Here is a 21,004-nt window from a genome sequence, read left to right on the forward strand (position 1 = left end):
GACAGTTGAGAAACGGGTGTTGATTGCCGTCTCAAAGCCTGCAACCCTGGATTGTCCTTAGTTGATGGTGCATCAGTTCACTGCTGGAAAATATATGGTGAGGTGGGGTGGAAGGGGCTGCCAACCAGCTGTGAAAGGCCATTAAACATATCCTGCTACACAGGATTGTGACTGAGCAATGTGCAGGAAATAGATTCAATTAAATGGGCTCAACCTTGAGAACACCAACAGAAAAGGGTGATGGATCACCAGGGAAGTTTGAGACATTGAAACAGGATTGTCAGTAAAGATGCTTGCATCTTTAGGAATACAGAAAATCTTGAAATGCTGCAAGAAGGGACACTTTCCGCAGCACAGCTTATTTCCTTGGTGGGGTTGAATTGCTAATTATGATTCTCAGGACCCCAGTCAACCATTTTCTTCTCTGCTCATGAAGCCATATACAAGGGCACCTGGACAGGAGCAAGGAAAGATATAACTATCAACTGTGCAAGTGTAGAATGACTAGGGATTGTGCATTTGGTATATCAAAGGGCCAATAGAGATGTCTTATGACTAGGCTGGATCTGAGTGAGCCAAATATTCTTACCATTGTTGGTGTGTGTTGCATAATATTTTTGAGTTCAGTGGGGAAATGTAACTGACAGGGAGCAAAGTGGAAAGACTACCGACTTTTTCTGTGTGTAGTTTGATACAAGGGTAATTACCAGAGTCCATTGAGATGCTGTATGGATGAGGAAGGTCTTTCAAGCACAGTTTGACAGCATGCTATAGCAGTGTGTTTCTTTGTTACTTTATGAATATACAGTGCATAGCCATGAATTTTTATGAATCTGAGGCATTAATTTGGGGGGGCTATATCTATATTGTGAAACAAAGAAATGGCTTTCACAAAATAGAACTTTTGTGGTAATGAACAAAAAAATACTAACAAAAGAGTGCAGGGTGTTGGCTGCTCTGGGCTGTAATGCAAGTTACTGTATGTGTAATTCATAGCAATTCTCCACTGGGATTGAGTGGCATGGATATTGTGGTAGGGTGGGGAGATGTTAATGGCTGTTGGAGTGTAGGCCTTTGGATGTTTTGCCCTACTGGAGCATCTGAGTTTGTTGTATGAGGAGTTGCAGGATGCCTTGGTGTATTTCTCGATGCACCTCTCAGTCCTTCTGCCATTGGTCCAGAATGTGTTCCTGCCATTTCCTGGTCTAATTGGCTCTGGACTTGGCACTCTCAAGCAGCTCCAAAAACACATCTTGCCTTGTCAGTCTGTATTTCTTAGTTATCGTGGTCAATCTTTCAGCAGGTGTGGCTCTCAAGAATACCTCAGCAGGGACACTGGAATGGGGTGGGGGGGGCAGGGCCATGATGGGGAAAGGTGGTGCAGGGGATGGTGCCACAGTTTGAGCACCTGTGGGACCCCCATTTTTAGAGAGCTGCTGTCATTCCTGTACCTCAGCTGAGGTAACTGATAAACAACCAGATGGCTAACCCTTTAAACCTAAATAGCTGGCTGACATCAAAAGAGAAGTGTCACAATTCCCTACAATTTTTCTCATACAGATCTGCGTACAAATATGAACAGTCACACTCAGTAGTGCTTGCTTCAGGGTCATGTATTGGCAGACAGCACAGAGAGTAGATGGGATTGAGAATTTGAAAACTATCCTCCCCCTCCTGAGATAGGGTGTGGGAGCCCTGGATAAATGTAGGACTAGTTTACTAAACACTGCTAAACTTACTCCAGGTGGTGGTGGTCTGGGCAGATAGCCTCACTCATAATGATGCCAAAGGCCCAGAGAAGTCAGCTGCTCAAGACTGAGGTTGCTTGGGTCCATATGCTGATGGGTTCCTCACAGCAATGGCACCCTGGAGCTTATTGCAGAGTGGCATAGGAAGGAGTCTTTCTGTAGCAGAAGAAAGGTGGCTGCTCTTCCTAGAAATGTGCAGGTGAGGGCCAAACAAATTCAGTGAAATCATTCCAGAGGACAAAAGGATGTTTGAGCCTAAGTAAACTCTGCAAGTGGAGAAGCTTTGGGGTAGTGATCTAGTTCTGTGAGCCAGTCCAAGCCTTGCACCTGAACCACCAGCAGTTTCTAATGCTTTCCTGATTCTAAGCACAGCATGCAAGTAATTTGTTCTGTGCTTGGACTTTCACACTTGAAAACCAAATTCTTGTGTTTTGGACTATACAACTTCCATCCAGTAAATTTACAATGGCATTTTGCAAAATCATGTAATCCGACTATCCAGTTACTGGACTGCTTGCAAGCATTCTTTTGTATTTTAGATGTATTTAATTTTAATATTCAGATATTGATTTGAATGCATTCATTTTTCAATTCTGAATTAATTGAAATATACTTTATTTTTTACCAGAAATCTTTTCTACGTGTAAGAGATTATTTACTTGAAATGCATCAAAGGCTTTTGCTGAAGTGCATGTTTGGGTGTGCTTTTGATAGGTGAAAGTATTCTTTCTTTAACTTCTTGCCTATTACTTCCCAGTACATGCTCTTAAAATAAAGTGACTACCTTAAAACAGGTTTCAGAGTAGCAGCTGTGTTAGTCTGTATTCGCAAAAAGAAAAGGAGTACTTGTGGCACCTTAGAGACTAACAAATTTATTTGAGCATAAGCTTTCATGAGCTACAGCTCACTTCATTGGATGCATTTGGTGGAAAAAACAGAGGAGAGATTTATATATACACACACACACACACACACAGAGAGAACATGAAACAATGGGTTTATCATACACACTGTAAGGAGAGTGATCACTTAAGATAAGCCATCACCAGCAGCAAGGGGGGTAAAGGAGGAAAACCTTTCATGGTGACAAGCAAGGTAGGCTAATTCCAGCAGTTAACAAGAACATCAGAGGAACAGTGGGGGGTGGGGTGGGGGGGGGGAGAAATACCATGGGGAAATAGTTTTACTTTGTGTAATGACTCATCCATTCCCAGTCTCTATTCAAGCCTCAGTTAGTTGTATCCAGTTTGCAAATCAATTCCAATTCAGCAGTCTCTCATTGGAGTCTGTTTTTGAAGCTTTTTTGCTGAAGGATAGCCACTCTTAGGTCTGTGATCAATCTCTCTGGTCACTCGATCACAGACCTAAGAGTGGCTATCCTTCAACAAAAAAGCTTCAAAAACAGACTCCAACGAGAGACTGCTGAATTGGAATTGATTTGCAAACTGGTACAACTAACTGAGGCTTGAATAGAGACTGGGAATGGATGAGTCATTACACAAAGTAAAACGATTTCCCCATGGTATTTCTCCCCCCCCCACCCCACCCCCCACTGTTCCTCTGATCTTGTTAACTGCTGGAATTAGCCTACCTTGCTTGTCACCATGAAAGGTTTTCTTCCTTCCCCCCCTGCTGCTGGTGATGGCTTATCTTAAGTGATCACTCTCCTTACAGTGTGTATGATAAACCCATTGTTTCATGTTCTCTCTCTGTGTGTGTGTGTGGTGTGTAAATCTCTCCTCTTTTTTCCACCAAATGCATCCCATGAAGTGAGCTGTAGCTCACGAAAGCTTATGCTCTAATAAATTTTAGTCTCTAAGGTGCCACAAGTACTCCTTTTTCTTTTTACCTTAAAACAGAATTCTGTTCTCTGCCTGTGGCCACCATTTTGAGAGGGGTGGGTGGGTGGGTGGGTTGAAAGTGTTGAGGGGCTATGCAAAAAGGAGTACAATATACTAAAAAGGACGGTAAATTACACCTACCAGAGTCCCTTCCCATTCCTTATTGGGCCCTCTCTGGGCTCAACTGGGTCTCGGAGATCCTGTAAATGGGCTCTGCATTCACCATGTCCCCCTCCTCAATAAGCTCTGTCACTGAGCAGTTCTGGGCAGCCTTCTAGGAGTGAAGTAAGCTCCACCAACAAAAGCACTTATCTGCCAGTATTACTGCATCTACACTAGAATGTTAGCTGGCACAGCTATGTTTTTAAAAAACCAACCAAACAACAACCCCTACCTAACCAATATAGCTATGCCGGCAACAGCTTCTAGTCAAGCACTGCCCTGAGACAGATAAGTTAATGTCGTGACATTTCCCAGGGTACAATCTGGACTGTTAAACAGCTGTTCCCTCAATTCTCCAACTTGGTGTAGCTTTTATGCTGCTTTGCTGTGAGAGCAACCTAGTGTGCTCGCATACAAACACTTGCATATAAATTAGGCCCAGCTGAGTTATCTGAGTGGTCTTAGCCAGCCATTCCTGAATTATATTAGTCACACCAGCAAATTCCCAGTCGCAGACTTGTCCTCAGAAATGTGCATCTTGTACGGTTCAGTTCTTTCCTTCTGGACAATACAAGCTCATAGAAATTCAGTCATTAATGAAATGACGGGCTGTGTGCATATAATTTTCTATCTCAAATGAATTTTCCAAACACTTTAATCCAAATGCCCTGGTTTTGATAAAATAATAAAACAAGTTTAACTACAGAAAAATAAGTTGGGGTTTTTTTTAGACGTTTACAAGTAGCGAAGCATAAGTCAGACTTGGTTACAAAGAAATTAAAGGTGTAAAACAATTGCTAGATAACTTAAGCTAAAGTGAATTCAAAGTACAGGATCTCTCCCCACATGTTCTAGCAGTCTTACTGGCTGGATGCCTTTCAGCCAGGATCACTCTCCAGTGCAGTGATGCTTCCTTTTTCTTTCAGGTGTCATTGATGCCATAAGTAGAGATGATTTGTGTCTTCTGTTCCTTATTCTTCCATCATTTCCTCCTTTTTGAGAATAATTTTCAGGAGACAGTCTGTTTACATGGGAACCTCAAGCTATTCCATTGCCAAGCTGTAAATTTCTGACTCATCCTTCTTCCTACCAAAGAATGCCCACTTAATCAGGTGATAATCCATTTGATTATGCTAACACCTGGCTGAGGTGCTGGCTAGCCTTTTGTCTCTGGGGAATTGGTTTGAAGCTGTTTCCCTAGACTTGAAACAAATCTTGTATAGTAGAATTTTAAAACCTTACTCTGACAATATTGCCAACATTCTACCAGGACAATAATGTTCAGCAGATTATGAGCTTTCAAATGATACCTCACAAGGCATTCTTTGTACAAGATTTATCATAATTTGTATTCTTATGTTCACCACTTTCATAAAACTATCACAGATGTCATTCCTAGTCTGAGAACAGGAATTGAACCCCACCTCAGTGCAGTGCCTTAAGTCATCTGTCATACCAGGAGGAGGAAGCTGGATGGTGGTGGGGGTGCTCTGCAACTATGTTGTCCCCCTCAGGATCCCTGATTTTTTTTTTTTTTTTCATACGTTGACCTCACACCCCTCCTATCTTTTCAGTTTTTGTCCCCAGAAATAAATTGCAGCCTGGGCTTAGTGGTTCCTCCCTGTTAGCTGATAGGGCAGCCTTTTGCTATGGGTAGGCCTAGACCCACCTACCCCAGTACTAAAAATAGTTCACACCTTCCAACTTCTGCAGCAAATGAGGGAGAGGTCCTAATGATAACCATTTCCTTTACTACAAAATCCTGATTCATCACTGGAGCAGATCCAACCTGCTCACTGAATGAGGCAAAAGTCTTGTGGGGAAAAAATAAGTACATGATCATGGAATTAAACTTCGTATCATAATGCATACACTGGGTGGGAAGGAGAGGCACAGGCAACTAATTCAGGCACTTCCTAATTTCTGACTACTTAACTTTGCAACCTTAATATTTTTGCATTGTGTGTAATTTCCTAGATTTTTTTTAAATAAAAAAGCCATCTCTCCTCCTACATGGTCCGTATCCTATGTGCATGACATGTAGAGGTGGCAAGACCTGCGTGTGATCCACAAGAAGTGCAGCACTTGTAATGCTGCCACTGGCAACTCCCTGCCTTCAGACCCACTGAGTGTTTTAAAGGGAAAATACACTCTGAGGTGACAATAATTAAAGCATCTGAGTGATATTCAACAGGTTCAGTCACAAAGACCCCCCCCCCCATCTGACATGTTGAAGTTACCTGAGCCCATTTTCCCTGACAGCTTGGGACTCCAGAACCCTGTCTTGTTGAGCCAGATGCACTAGCCTGCTGCAACACAGACCTAGGGTTTGGGCCATGCCCCCTGTGATAAATGAAGATATGGGTGGGGTAGCTCCCTTTTATATCAAGTATCAGGGAGCAGCCGTGTTAGTCTGTATCCACAAAAACAATGAGGAGTCTGGTGGCATCTTAAAGACTAACAGATTTATTAGCGCATAAGCTTTCATGCGTAAAAAACTCACTTTTTCAGATGCCTGGAGTGAAAATACTCCAGTTAGCTGTAAAATCCCTCTTTGTGTCTGTTCTCTGCTTGCTTTATCTGTAAAGGGTTAACAAGCCCACAGGTAAAAGAAAAGGAGTGGGCACTTGACCAAAAGAGCCAATGGGAAGGATAGAACTTTCTAAAATGGGGCAAAAAAAGCTTCCCCTTAATCTCACAGGTCAAACAAGCAGAGAACAGACACCAAGAGGGATTTTACAACTAAGTGGCTGTCTATCCATAAAAGGGAGTTGCCTCCCCTCCGTTCATTTATCACACCACCAAAGCTGCTTTAAGTGAAAACAGCTTAGCAGGTTACCTTCCCCCAGCACCCAAAAACCCAGCTCCCTCTCAATGGGATCCAAACCCCCCAATAAATCTGTTTTACTCTGTATAAAGCTTATACAGGGTAAACTCATAAATTTTCCACCCTCTATCTCACTAATAGAGAGATGCACAGCTGTTTGCTCCCCCAGGTATTAATTGCTTACTCTGGGTTCGGTAATAAACACAAGTGATTTTACTAAGTATAAAAGTAGGATTTAAGTGGTTTCAAGAAATAACAGACAGAACAAAGTAAGTCACCAAGCAAAATAGAGCAAAAAAACCCACAAGTCTAAGCCTAGTACATTAAGAACCATCTCCCCCTCAGATGTTCCAGTACGCTTCTTTTACAGACTAGACTCCTTTCTACTCTGGGCCCAATCCTTTCCCCTGTACAGTCTTTGTTAGTTCCAGCTGACCTCTCAGAGGTTTTCTCATGACTGGCAGCCCCCTTTGTTCTGCTCCATCCCCTTTTATAGCTTTTGCATAAGGTGGCAATCTTCTGTGTCTCTGGGTTCCCACTCCTCCTTCTAAATGGAAAAGTACCAGATTTAAGATGGAGTTCATTATCAGCTGACATGGTCACATGTCCTGTGAGACTCCAGCCTCCGTTCTTCCTGGGGTGGCCCACAGGACGGTTTGCAAGTAAACAGAGCCATTTACAGGTCATTGATTCTGAATCACCCTTAATGGCTTTCACTTAATATGTTTACATCAGAAATACAAGTTTATATCTTAGTCTCCTAACTTCAGACATAGAAATAATACATGAAAACACACAGTAGATTATAAGCTTTGTAATGATACCTTCCAAGTGACCTTTTGCATAAAGCATATTCCAGTTACATCATATTCACATTCATAAGCATATTTTCATAAAACATATGGAGTGCAATGTCATACAGTACATTCTGTAAAGCTGTCAGGGAAATAAAAGACCAGGAGTCAGACATATACTTTCCCTTATCTTGCCATTTTATTTAAGCCAATTGTCTTATCCAAAAGTCAATGTAAAAGTTAATGTAATAAGTTAACTCATGACCTGTCATTGTAACTACCCTGGGGTAGCTTTTGATGTGAAATCTCATAGCACAAAGTTTACATCCCAGATGTGAAGAAGAGCTCTATGTGTAGCCCAAAAGCTTCTGTCTCACCCACAGACGTTGGTCCAATAAAAGATATTCCCTCACTCCCCTTGTATCTCATGCATGTTAGAGGTCACTCTTGAAGTGGGACAGAGGAAGAGAGGGAGCAGGGCTTAGGCTATTTGACAAGCAGGCAGTGACTTTTCTTTCCTTTGGGGGTTTAATCTTTACTTTTGAATCTTGAAAGTTAGTGGAGCTGAGTGCTGAAACTCATTGCAGAGCAATTATCCTTCCTGCTCCAGATCCTTTGCAATTCTTTTCATGGGAGCTGATGATATACAGAACTATGAATCAAGTATCACTCACCTTTGAAGCCAGCCATTCATCTATTTAGATGAATTAAAAGTCAACATTTGAGAACTGTCCTGGCACTAAATGACAATGAACACAAACAGTTCAGTTTTCAGATCATTCAAAGCTAACTGCAGTTGAGCAAACTGACTTGTCAAAACAAAGCCAAACAAAAGCTTGTTGGCTAAATTGATGACCTGTCACTGCAGTGTCAGGGGAAAGAGCTATTGTTCTGAATGTCCATAATAAAAGTTGTAATATTTGATAGGCTTCACTCTTAAAGGGTAGGAGGCAGAAAGGTCTCCTGCTATCTGACACATGAGCAGAGAGATTCTATTATACCTCTGGGGTTTTATCTATTCTTTTGAATCTTGAAAGCAAGTGGAGGTGAGTGCTGAAATCTATTACAGAGCAATTGTCCTTGCTGCTGAAGCTCTTACTGTTATCTTCATGGGAAGCTCAGGTGGCTAGGTCTGACACAGGATGGTGAATCAAGGAGCTGCTCTTGGACCCATTTTAATGCTTCCACCCCCCTACCTGCTTAGATGGTCTTGACATTCATATGTCAAGACCATTCACTGCATACTTAAAACGAGAGTCTTTTTAACTAGCTATTCATATAAGAGATTCTGCTATTTAAGAGGTTCCATAATCCAAAGAAGATTTGGGCATTAATTATTTATGGTTAATTATCATTATTGCAACTATGTTGTTGCATTAAAAATCTCTCAGGCAAAACAGTAACACAACAGCTATACAGAGTTTGGAAAATGCATACAGAAGCTACAAAGGATTCTTAAAGAGGGATGTGAAGGGGAAAATATCTCAAGGACAAATATAGCTGCAGAACACTTGTCAATTGAGTACAATGCTATTTAGTAAAGAGAACTGAAATATGTGAAATTGCTTGACTAGGTCTTAAAAGATGTTAATGTTTCAGGGAAAGGTTTCAGAGTAGCAGCCGTGTTAGTCTGTATTCGCAAAAAGAAAAGGAGTACTTGTGGCACCTTAGAGACTAACAAATTTATTGGAGCATAAGCTTTCGTGAGCTACAGCTCACTTCATCGGATGCATTTGGTGGAAAAAATAGAGGAGAGATTTATATACACACACACAGAGAACATGAAACAATGGGTTTATCATACACACTGTAAGGAGAGTGATCACTTAAGATAAGCCATCACCAGCAGCAGGGGGGGGAAAGGAGGAAAACCTTTCATGGTGACAAGCAAGGTAGGCTAATTCCAGCAGTTAACAAGAATATCAGAGGAACAGTGGGGGGTGGGGTGGGAGGGAGAAATACCATGGGGAAATAGTTTTACTTTGTGTAATGACTCATCCATTCCCAGTCTCTATTCAAGCCTCAGTTAATTGTATCCAGTTTGCAAATTAATTCCAATTCAGCAGTCTCTCGTTGGAGTCTGTTTTTGAAGCTTTTTTGTTGAAGGATAGCCACTCTTAGGTCTGTGATCGAGTGACCACAGAGATTGAAGTGTTCTCCAACTGGTTTTTCAATGTTATAATTCTTGACGTCTGATTTGTGTCCATTCATTCTTTTACGTAGAGACTGTCCAGTTTGGCCAATGTACATGGCAGAGGGGCATTGCTGGCACATGATGGCATATATCACATTGGTAGATGCGCAGGTGAACGAGCCTCTGATAGTGTGGCTGATGTGATTAGGCCCTATGATGGTATCCCCTGAATAGATATGTGGACAGAGTTGGCAACGGGCTTTGTTGCAAGGATAGGTTCCTGGGTTAGTGGTTCTGTTGTGTGGTTGCTGGTGAGTATTTGCTTCAGATTGGGGGGCTGTCTGTAAGCAAGGACTGGTCTGTCTCCCAAGATCTGTGAGAGTGATGGGTCGTCCTTCAGGATAGGTTGTAGATCCTTGATGATGCGTTGGAGAGGTTTTAGTTGGGGGCTGAAGGTGATGGCTAATGGCGTTCTGTTGTTTTCTTTGTTGGGCCTGTCCTGTAGTAGGTGACTTCTGGGTACTCTTCTGGCTCTGTCAATCTGTTTCCCATTGTCTACAGCCAAGCGCTACGATATAACCACATTTGCTCCAACCCCTCAGACAGAGACAAACACCTACAAGATCTCTATCATGCATTCCTGCAACTACAATACCCACCTGCTGAAGTGAAGAAACAGATTGACAGAGCCAGAAGAGTACCCAGAAGTCATCTACTACAGGACAGGCCCAACAAAGAAAACAACAGAACGCCACTAGCCATCACCTTCAGCCCCCAACTAAAACCTCTCCAACGCATCATCAAGGATCTACAACCTATCCTGAAGGATGACCCATCACTCTCACAGATCTTGGGAGATAGACCAGTCCTTGCTTACAGACAGCCCCCCAATCTGAAGCAAATACTCACCAGCAACCACACACCACACAACAGAACCACTAACCCAGGAACCTATCCTGGCAATGGGCTTTGTTGCAAACTCTGTCCACATATCTATTCAGGGGATACCATCATAGGGCCTAATCACATCAGCCACACTATCAGAGGCTCGTTCACCTGCGCATCTACCAATGTGATATATGCCATCATGTGCCAGCAATGCCCCTCTGCCATGTACATTGGCCAAACTGGACAGTCTACGTAAAAGAATGAATGGACACAAATCAGACGTCAAGAATTATAACATTCAAAAACCAGTTGGAGAACACTTCAATCTCTCTGGTCACTCGATCACAGACCTAAGAGTGGCTATACTTCAACAAAAAAGCTTCAAAAACAGACTCCAACGAGAGACTGCTGAATTGGAATTAATTTGCAAACTGGATACAATTAACTGAGGCTTGAATAGAGACTGGGAATGGATGAGTCATTACACAAAGTAAAACTATTTCCCCATGGTATTTCTCCCTCCCACCCCACCCCCCACTGTTCCTCTGATATTCTTGTTAACTGCTGGAATTAGCCTACCTTGCTTGTCACCATGAAAGGTTTTCCTCCTTTCCCCCCCCTGCTGCTGGTGATGGCTTATCTTAAGTGATCACTCTCCTTACAGTGTGTATGATAAACCCATTGTTTCATGTTCTCTGTGTGTGTGTATATAAATCTCTCCTCTGTTTTTTCCACCAAATGCATCCGATGAAGTGAGCTGTAGCTCACGAAAGCTTATGCTCCAATAAATTTGTTAGTCTCTAAGGTGCCACAAGTACTCCTTTTCTTTTTCCGTTTCAGGGAAAGAAATTCCTGAAAGGTAGATACCATGAATATTGGAACTTGTGCATAAGGAGATATTTGTGGACATAGATCATACCTCAGGATCATAAGTATGTAGGGTAATTGACAAGCATAGATTGTATGGTGTAATACCATGCTTTCTCCTTCACATGCTCAGCTGATATTTTGCATATCATCGGAGACATGTGCATCCAAATGATATTTTTGATTCTGATCTATGTCAGGGTAAGGTGCAACCCCTGGCTAAAAAATAATAGTGTTTTAAAATATTTAAGTGGTGGTTAAAAGGCTCATCTGTCACAACTATCATTAGATATTAACCAGGTCTTTGTTATAATTATGAAGTCAGCCTCTGTAGAATCTCTTGTCTATGCAACTCAAAGCCCTTTACAGTTGAGGCCGAAATCTTGTTATCTTTAGTCTTGCTGGGTAGCAATTACTCATATGAGCACAATGTACAATGGAACTGTGTGAATAATTACTTCTCAGCAGGAGAGATGCTAGCAGAATAGAACCCTTAGGGCTTGGCTACACTTATGAGTTAGAGCGCATTAAAGCAGCGCCCTAACTCATGACACATCCACACTGGCAAGGCACAAAGAGAGCCCGGACTCCATGGCTGGAGCGCTTCTCGTAATCCACCTCCATGAGAAGCATAATGCTTGCTGCACCCTGGCTGGAGTGCAGCAGCGCCAGTTTGGATGCCCTGGCCTATTAACGTGCTCTGATCAGCCTCCAGAAATATCCCACAATGCCTGTTCTAGCCACCCTGGTCATCACTTTGAACTCTACTGCCCTGTCCGTCAAGTGACCAACCATCAGACCCACCCTTTAAATTCTCTGGGAATTTTGAAATTCCCCTTCCTGTTTGCTCAGCAAGGCATGGAGTGCTCTCAGCAAATCTTTCCAGGTGACCATGCCTCCATGCGCCAGGCGGTTCCCAGTATGGAGGAATTGCAAGATGCTGGACCTCATCAGTATTTGCGGGGAGGAAGCTGTCCAGTCCTAGCTGTGCTACAGCTGTAGGAATTACAATAACTTCAGGCAGATATCAAGGGACATGACGGAAAGGGGCCATGACCGAGACACACTGCAGTGCAGGGTTAAAGTGAAGGAGCTGTGGAATGCGTACTGCAAAGTGTGTGAGGCAAACAGCCTCTCTGGTGCTGCCCCTGTGACCTGCCATTTCTACAAAGAGCTGGATGTAATATTTGGTGGTTACCCCACCTCCACTCCGAAGACCACCATGGACACTTCAAAGCTCAGTTCTACAAGGGAGGAGAAGGAGGAGGAAAGCAGGATCAAGGGTGCTGAAGAGGAGGGAGACAGCCCAATATCCCTAGATGCAAGCAGCCAGGAGCTGTTTTCAAGCTAGGAGGAAGGTAGCCAGTCTCAGCGGATGGTGCTTGAGGAAGGACAAACACCAGAGAAGGTGCCGGTAAGTGGCTTTTATTTTGGGAAGGAAGTTGTTTGGTGCGGGTTCTTGGGCTGAGGAGGGTTACTGTTACATGCATGCCTAGATGCAGAATAGGGCATTGATGTGCTCTCACATCACGGTAATTGGCCTCAGTGATCTCTTCAAAGGTCTCGTGCAGAAGCTGGGCAATCTGCTTGTGCAGGTTCCTTGGCAGAGCTACTGTGCTCCTTGTCTCAGTAAGGCTAACATGTCCACATCACTGTGCCATGAGGGGTGGTGGGGACAACGACAATTGCTGTACACATGCAAGCTGCATATGGGCCAGGGCGGAAGCCGCATTGTAGTAAAAGACCCTCCCTTGCTTCCCAGGTCACCTCAGCAGCGAGCTATCTTCCAGGATGAACTCGTGTGTAAAATGTGGGGACAGTGTTCAGTATAGGGGACCCCCCACAACTGTTGGCTCTCCCCAAGGCACAGAACCCCAGAGGACAGTATGGCCATGAAACAATCAGGCCCCCTTGCCCCTGTGCTTACTCACCATTTTGGGGCTCTTGTGGGTTATATGCGCATGCTTAGGAATGGGCAATTTCTGCTATTGTGTACACTGTGCTTGTCTTTAAGTATGACCGAATCATTGCTTTGTCTTGTGTGAACAATGCTGCCTCTGTTAAGTGTTGCATTTTGGCTTTATAGATGCAACCTTGAGATCCAAGATGTCCTTGTTATCAGTGACTGAAAGACTCCAAAGAATCAGGAAGTGTACTCAAAAAAGCAAAGAGAACATGCTGCATGAAGTGATGCAGCAATCCATTAATGAAAATCAAAAAGTGCAGGAGTGGTGGGAGAGTGAAAGGAGGGTCTGCCAGCAGAATGCGGATCGCCGGCACCAAAGCATGGAGTGGCTGCTAAGCATCATGGAACGCCAAGCAGACTCGATACAGGTGCTCGTAGCAATGCAGGTGGAGCAATTCTGTGCCCGCCACCCCCTGTAGCCCTTGTCCCAAAACTTTCCCTTATGCCCCCTTGTCACCGCCAACCCACTTTCCCCAACATCCAGGTTCTTATTGCCACCAGCTGCCTCCAACACCTGTGGCTTCACCCAGCCCTGCAAACTATGACCCTTACCCGCTGCACTCAACCACTATCATTTTAGCCAGTCTGAAGTGCAGGACTCATTGTAGTTACTACAACTCCTGAGGAAGCTCGTAGAAGGAAGGCAATATGGATGGTGAGCTTTCAGCTGTTGTGACCTGCACAGGATGAGCCATGTTTGTCTTTCTTCCACAGGACAGAAGCGACTTTGTCTGTACAAAGTGCAAGCTGGTTTCCATATTGGAAGAGAAGGTTCAAGGTCTGGAGAAACAAGTATCGACCCTGTGTTGCATAAGAGAAACTGAAGATTTCCTGGACAGACGTCAGGATATGCTTCTATGGACACAACATTCTGAAGATTCAGAGCAGGCTGTGCAGCAGGAACAGAAGGACGGTGAAGAAATTTGGCAGCATGTGACCTCCAGAAGAAGAAAGGGGAACATCCATATACCAGCAATGCAGATACAGGTAAGCAACCGTTTTCATGTTCTCTCCACAGGTACTAATGCGGAGAGTGGACTAGATGGGCGAAGGGAACAGAAGGAGACTCTGCCAATTGGAAGGCATGAGATGCACTGTCCTAGGGATGGGGGTTCCACGACCACCATTCCCAAGAGAAGGAGGATGGTGATGGTGGTCGGGGACTCTCTCCTCAGGGGGACTGAGTCATCTATCTGCTGCCCTGACCAGGAAAACCAAGAAGTCTGCTGCTTGCCAGGAGCTAGGATTCATGATGTGACAGAGAGACTGCCAAGACTCATCAAGCCCTCGGATCTCTACCCCTTCCTGCTTCTCTACATGGGCACCAAAGATATTGCTAAGAATGACCTTGAGCAGATCACCGCAGACTATGTGGCTCTGGGAAGGAGGATAAAGGAGTTTGAGGCGCAAGTGGTGTTCTTGTCCATCCTCCCCATGGAAGGAAAAGGCCTGGGTAGAGACCGTCGAATCGTGGAAGTCAATGAATGGCTACGCAGGTGGTGTCAGAGAGAAGGCTTTGGATTCTTTGACCACGGGATGGTGTTCCAAGAAGGAGGAATGCTAGGCAGAGACGGGCTCCAACTAACAAAGAGAGGGAAGAGCATCTTCATAGCCAGGCTGGCTAACCTAGTGAGGAGGGCTTTTAAACTAGGAGACCAAAGCCCTGAAGTAAGTGGGGATGTGGGATACCGGGAGGAAGCACAAGCAGGAGAGAGTGAGATGGGAGGGCTCCTGCCTCATACTGAGAAAGCGAGATGATCAGAGAGTTATCTCAAGTGCCGATACACAAATGCAAGAAGCCTGGGAAACAAGCAGGGTGAACTGGAAGTCCTGGCACAGTCGAGGAATTATGATGTGATTGGAATAACAGAGACTTGGTGGGATAACTCACATGACTGGAGTACTGTCATGGATGGATATAAACTGTTCAGGAAGGACAGGCAGGGCAGAAAAGGTGGGGGAGTTCCATTGCATGTAAGAGAGCAGTAAAACTGCACAGAGCGCCGGCAGAAAAACCCTGAGATTCTCTGGATTAAGTTTAGAAGTGTGAGCAACAAGGGTGATGTCCTGGTGGGAGTCTGCTATAGACCACTGGACCAGGGGGATGAGGTGGACAAGGCTTTCTTCCGGAAACTCATGGAAGTTACTAGATTGCAGGCCCTAGTTCTCATGGGAGACTTCAATCACCCTGATATCTGCTGGGAGAGCAATACAGCGGTGCACAGACAATCCAGGAAGTTTTTGGAAAGTGTAGGGGACAATTTCCTGGTGCAAGTGCTGGAGGAACCAACTAGGGGCAGAGCTCTTCTTGACCTGCTGCTCACAAACTGGGAAGAATTAGTAGGGGAAGCAAAAGTGGATGGGAACCTGGGAGGCAGTGACCATGAAATGGTCGAGTTCAGGATCCTGACACAAGGAAGAAAGGAGAGCAGCAGAATACGGACCCTGGACTTCAGAAAACAGACTGACTCCCTCAGGGAACTGATGGGCAGGATCCCCTGGGAGAATAACATGAGGGGGAAAGGAGTCCAGGAGAGCTGGCTATATTTAAAGAGTCCTTATTGAGGTTACAGGGACAAACCATCCTAATGTGTAGAAAGAATTGTAAATATGGCAGGCCACCACCTTGGCTTAACAGTGAAATCCTTGCTGATCTTCAATACAACTTCTTTTTTGTATACTCTTCCCTGGTCATTTGTCCAAATATTGCTCAGGCATGCAGGAGTGAAATCAGGAAGGCGAAATAACACTTGGAGTTGCAGCTAGCAAGAGATGTTAGGAGTAACAAGAAGGGTTTCTTCAGATATGTTAGCAATAAGAAGAAAGTCAAGGAAAGTGTGGGCCCCTTACTGAACAAGGGAGGCAACTTAGTGACAGAGGATGTAGAAAAAGCTAATGTACTCAATGCTTTCTTTGCCTCTGTCTTCACGAACAAGGTCAGCTCCCAGACTACTGCACTGGGCAGCACAGCATGGGGAGGAGATGACCAGCCCTCTGTGGAGAAAGAAGTGGTTCAGGACTATTTAGAAAAGCTGGATGAGCACAACTCCGTGGGGCCAGATGTGCTGCATCCAAGAGTGCTAAGGAGTTGGCGGATGTGATTGCAGAGCCATTGGCCATTATCTTAGAAAACTCATGGCGATTTGGTGGAGGTCCTGGACGACTGGAAAAAGGCTAATGTAGTGCCCATCTTTAAAAAAGGGAAGGAGGAGGATCCGGAGAACTACAGGCCAGTCAGCCTCACCTCAGTCCATGGAAAAATCCATGGAGCAGGTCCTCAAGAAATCAGTTCTGAAGCACTTAGAGGAGAGGAAAGGATCAGGAACGGTCAGCATGGATTCACCAAAGGCAAGTCATGCCTGACTAATCTAATTGCCTTCTATGATGAGATAACTGGCTCTGTGTATGAGGGGAAAGCAGTGGATGTGTTATTCCTTGACTTTAGCAAAGCTTTTGATATGGTATCCCACAGTATTCTTGTCAGCAATTTAAAGACGTTTGGGCTGGATGAATGGACTATAAGGTGGTTAGAAAGCTGTGTAGATCGTCTGGCTCATCGGGTAGTGATCAATGCCTCCATGTCTAGTTGGCAGGTCTGTCCTGGGGCCAGTTTTGTTCAATATCTTCATTTAATGATCTGGAGGATGGCATGGACTGCACCCTCAGTAAGTTTGCAGAAACTGAGAGGAGAGGTAGATACGCTGGAGGGAAGGGATAGGATACGGAGGGCCCTAGACAAATTAGAGGGTTGGGCCAAAAGAAATCTGATGAGGTTCAACAAGGACAAGTGCAGAGTCCTGCACTTAGGACAGAAGAATCCCATGCACTACTACAGACTTGTGACTGAATGGCTAGGCAGCAGTTCTGCAGAAAAGGAACTAGGGCTTACAGTGGATGAGAAGCTGAATACGAGTCAACAGTATGCCCTTGTTGCCAAGAAGGCTAACAGCATTTTGCGCTGTATAAGGAGGGGCATTGCCAGCAGATCGAGGGACATGATTGTTCCCCTCTATTCAACGTTGGTGAGGCCTCATCTGCAGTACTGTATCCAGTTTTGCACCCCACACTACAAGAAGGATGTGAAAAAACTGGAAAAGTGCAGCGGAGGGCAACAAAAATGATTAGGGGGCTGGAACACATGACTTATGAGGAGAGGCTGAGGGAACTGGGATTGTTTAGTCTGCAGAAGAGAAGACATGATGTGCTGGCGAGACCCATCAGCATATTCCTCAGCAGTTTGGAATCCATTCCCGCAGACCGAAAGGGAAGACAGAGCCCGCGGTACAAAAAACCATTGAAAGATGGCACCAAATGTGGATGGAAGCACAGGGATTGCTGTGATGCGAACTGATGCATCACAAAGCATTGGGACAGGACCCAGAATGCCCAGCACCGTCCGCCCCTTCCCACAAGCCACAGCACCAGAATGGGAAGAGGTGCTCTGTGGGATAGCTGTCCATAATGCACTGCTCCCAATGCCACTGCAAGTGCCTAAAATGTGGCCATGCCGGTGCGCTTGCAGCTGACAGCGTGAACACACTACAGTTTGGTTTAACTCCCAGCTCTCTACATCTGCAAGTGTAGCTATGCCCTCGTTAATGAAATCTACAATTCCCTTTTGTAGGTAGGTATTTTTTTATACCCAACTTGCAGATAGATGAATTGAGTCACAGAATTAAGTAACTTGAGCAGGGTTATATAGCAAATCAGTGGAACATCTGGGACTAAAATGCAGGAGTTCTGACTAAATCCCTGCAATGATGTATGATTGCAAACACACAAAAGTAGTCACTAAATATCAGATGACAATGAATGAATTACTTTTCTCTCCAGAAATGGTCCTTTTCTGTGAGCTATAAAGCCAGTCCGTGATTCTTAGAATCTAAAATATGAGATAAATTTTATTTTACTTTTGGGTTTCTGAGGAGACATCTTAAATTTTTTTTAGTTAAGGCTGTTTTCTTTTTAATTTGTGATGGTGAATGAATTATCCTTGTGGTGGTTTTTTGTGTCAGGATTAAGCAAGTTGGTTGGGCAGACATTCCCCTTGTACTGTTTTAGTGTAAAGCTTAAGAACATAAGAATGGCCATACTGGGTCAGACCACAGGTTCATCTAGCTCAGTATCCTGTCTTCCAACAGTGGCCAATGCCAGGTGCCATAGAGGGAATGAACAGGTAATCAAGTGATCCATTCTGTAATGTTGCACTCTATAATGTTTTATGGAAATATGCTAATGAGCGTGAATACAATATAACTGGAATATGCTTTATGCAAAAGGTCTCTTGTAAGGTATCATTGCAAAGCTTGTAATCTGAGTGTGTTCATCCCATTTGTATGAATGTATCATTCTTGTATCTGAAACTAGGAATATGAAGTATAACACTGAAGTCCTATTGTAATTATGCAAAGTGTGGGCCATTTATGGTGGTTTGGAAGCTTGATGGCTCCCATTGACTAGGACAATTGGTTGTAAATGGTCTGTTTACTTGCAAGCCTTTCTGGGTGTGTGCAGGCCACCCCTGGAAGAATGGAGGCTGGGGTCTCACAGGACATGTGAACATGTCACCTGATACTGGAATCCATCTTAAACCTGGTGCTTTTCCTTTTAGAAGGAGGAATGGGGACACAGAGAGACAACAGATTCCCGCCTGGTGCCAAAGCTATAAAAGGGGGTGGAACAGAACAAAGGGGGCTGCCAGTCATGAGAACATCCCTGTTTTTCACCTAAGATGTTTGCTGGAACTAACAAGGACTATACCAGGGGAAAGGATTGGGCCCAGACAAGGAAGGAGTCTAATCTGTGAAAGAAGCTTATTGGAACATCTCTGAGGGTGAGATTTTACCTGTAATCAGTTTCTTAATGTATTGGGCTTTATTTTGCTTGGTTGGTTACTTTGTTCTGTCTGTTACTACTTGAAACCACTTAAATCCTACTCTTTTTTTTTTTTTTTATATTTTATAAAATCACCTTTATTTATTAATGAACCCAGAGTAAGTGATTAATACCTGAGGGAGAAAACAGCTGTGCCTCTCTCTCTATCAGTGTCATAGAGGGCGGATGATTTTGAGTTTACCCTGTATAAAGCTTATACAGGGTAAAACAGATTTATTTGGAGTTTGGGTGCTGGAGATAGGTGACCTGCTGAGCAGTTTTTGGTTAAAGTCTGCAGCTATTGGGGCATGGACAAGACCTGGGTCTGTGTTGCAGCAGGCTAGCATGTCTGGCTCAAGAAGACAGGATTCTGGAGTCCCAAGCTGGCAGGGAAAATGGGCTCAGAGGTAATTCCAGCATGTCAGGTGACAGTCCCAAGTGGGTCTCTGTGACTGAACCCGTCACACATTCCCTGTCACTCATTCCCAGCTTCTGGCAAACAGAGGCTAGGGACAGCATCCCTGCCCATCCTGGCTAATAGCCATTGATGGATCTATCCTCCATGAATTTATTTAGTTCTTTTTTAAAAAAAGAACCATATTCAAGGACAAAGGAGGAAATGGCAAGAACTCTTCTTAACTAAGGAGGATCCTGGAATATTTCTGGCACTTTTTTGCACCCATGTAAAACTCCATTAATCCCTACAATGAAACAATGCATGGCTAATAAGTAAATCGCATCTTCTTTAATCCTTCCATTGTTTCCATGCAAGGATAAAAAGAATGGTCTGCCAAGCATTGTTAGGTACAAGGGTTAAGCAAGAGACTATTCATAGGAGCAATGCTAGTGGGGAAGTATAAAGAATCACTCTTTTCAATAGCAAAACCCTGGCATGTTCCATTTATTTTAGGTCTTGTAGAAAACAGGACTAATCCTTGACTCTGTCATCACACATGATCCTTGCACTTTTTCTGGCATGGGTAAATCTTTGCGCCCATTCGATGAATTTGCTAGAGCTACAAAATTGCCTATAATATAATCATGAAAAGCATTAAGGACCAAATCATCGCCCTATGAATATTAGGTTAGAGGGAGCAAAGAGGAAGATGTTATGCCTCCAGCAGTACTGGGGGATGCACGGTAGAGAGTCATGCTGCAGCATAAAGATATAGCCTGTGGTGCCTACAGTACCACCCTGCCAGCATGCACTGGTGTGTAGGCTGGGCAAAGCCATGATTCCACCCCTTTCCTTCTAGACTATTAAGATGCCACCAGCTGCATTAACCATCTTGCACCTCTTGCAATCCCAGCCACATTGTGGCTGTCACCTTGAGGGTTTGCTGGGAGGGAAGAGGAAGGGGCTCCTCCACTCTAATGCATTCGGGGTCCAATTATCATTTACACTAAGTCCCCTTTATACTACTAAAGGTGGGTGTAAATGTGGCTTTCTCTAAGGTCCCTTTACTGCCAGAGGGGTGTAAAGTCATCTTTGTGCAAAGGCTGTCATTAGTCTGTCTGTCTGTAGAGTACCCCCTCTAGGACTGTGATAAATGAAGGTGTGGGGGTGCTCCCTTATGGACACCCAGCTATACCGTTAGCTATAAAATCTCTGTTAGTAGCTGTTCTCTACTTGCTTTACCTGTAAAGGGTTTAAAAAAAAGTCGATAGGTAAAAGGAAGGGAATGGGCACCTGATGAAAAGAGCCAATGGGAAGGCTAGAACTTTTTAAAATTGGGAAAAAACTTCCTCTTTGTCTGCCTTGTTCTCCGGAGAGAGGGGACAGAGCAGAGACAGGGCTGAAGCTATGCTGTAAAAAGCTGTGGGTCTGGTATGAAAATCATCAGATCATACCTAGAGACTACTCAGTTGAAACTCCAGATATATAAGTAGATCAGGAAATGTC

This window comes from Dermochelys coriacea, chromosome 3 (genome assembly GCF_009764565.3).
Source record: "Dermochelys coriacea isolate rDerCor1 chromosome 3, rDerCor1.pri.v4, whole genome shotgun sequence".
In the NCBI taxonomy this organism is placed as follows: Eukaryota; Metazoa; Chordata; order Testudines; family Dermochelyidae; genus Dermochelys; species Dermochelys coriacea.